The sequence below is a fragment of the Dreissena polymorpha genome, chromosome 4 (genome assembly GCF_020536995.1).
Source record: "Dreissena polymorpha isolate Duluth1 chromosome 4, UMN_Dpol_1.0, whole genome shotgun sequence".
NCBI classification, from domain to species: Eukaryota; Metazoa; Mollusca; class Bivalvia; order Myida; family Dreissenidae; genus Dreissena; species Dreissena polymorpha.
This window is the reverse complement of record NC_068358.1, coordinates 52,005,262-52,006,768: the sequence shown is the minus strand read 5'-3', so window position 1 is coordinate 52,006,768 and position 1,507 is coordinate 52,005,262.

The following is a 1,507-nucleotide window of genomic DNA, read 5'->3' as shown; positions in this document are numbered from 1 at the left end:
AATTAAATAAATACTTATAACAATGAAAAATGATAATAATAATATTGATAATAATTATAACGAATAATTATTTTATTAATTGTGCTTATAATAAATCGTATAGATAATGATAATAATAATACAAAAAATATGAATATATGATTATGATGCTGATGATGATTATTATTATTATTATTATTATTTTATTATTATTATTATTATGATGATGGTGATAATGATGATGCTGATGCTGATGATGATGATGCTGATGATGATTATTTTTATTAATATTATCATAAGCATTATTGTTTTAAGTAGTATGTTTTTTCTTCTTCTTATTATTATACTCATTATTATTATTATTACATATTAATAAATTGCCATTAGTATTTATAATTACTAGTAGTAGTAGTAATAGTAGTAGCAGCAGTAGTAGAAGTAGTAGAAGTAGAAGTAGTAGTAGTAGTAGTAGTAGTAGTAGTAGAAGTAGTAGTAGTAGTAGTAGTAGTAGTAGTAGTAGTAGTTGTAGTAGTAGTAATAGTTGTAGTAGTAGTAGTAGTAGTAGTAGGTGTAGTAGTAGTAGTAGTAGTAGTAGTAGTAGTAGTAGTAGTAGTAGTAGTAGTAGTAGTAGTAGTAGTAGTAGTAGTAGTAGTAGTAATTGTAGTAGTAGTAGCAGGAGGAGGAGGAGTAGTACTAATGGTAGTAGTAGTAGTAGTAGTAGTAGTAGTAGTAGTAGTAGTAGTAGTAGTAGTAGTAGTAGTAGTAGTAGTAGTAGTAGTAGTAGTAGTAGTAGTAGTAGTAGTAGTAGTAGTAGTAGTAGTAGTATTATTATTATTATTATTATTATTAGTAGTAGTAGGTGTAGCAGTAGTAGTAGTAGTAGTAGTAGTAGTAGTAGTAGTATTAGTAGTAGTAGCAGTATGAGTAGTAGTAGTAGTTGTAGTAGTAGTTGTAGTAGTAGTAGTAGTAGAAGAAGAAATAGTAGTAATAAAAGTACCAGCAGTAGTAGTAGTAGTAGTTGTTGTAGTAGTAGAAGTAGGAGTAGTAGTAGTAGTAGTAGGAGTAGTAGTAGTAGTAGTTGTTGTAGTAGTAGGAGTAGTAGTAGTAGTAGTAGTATATTTACTGGAGTAACATTGAAAAACATGCAATAACCATGCGTATCATACATGGCATTTTTCTCTAACGTAGTGATGTGAGAATGAGTGTCGGACTCTTCGATGTTGTAACAATATGATTATTTACTTTGTTAAAATAAGTTTAAGGACTAGTGCGGTATGTTGTGTGTGCTCCATTTTTATGCCGGAAGAAATAAAATAGACCAGCATTGCATTAACTATTCGTGTTCAAGTCAAATGTTTTGCTGCTCATATTTGAGGTATAAGTTTTCAATTCATGTATGCATGATTTAATAACATTATGAATAATTGCTGTCTGTTTCACAGAATGTGGAAGCATCCCAGACATACACATCGCTGATATAACATATTCGCTTGAAAATAAGGCTGTCGGTTCTTTAGCAACTATATCA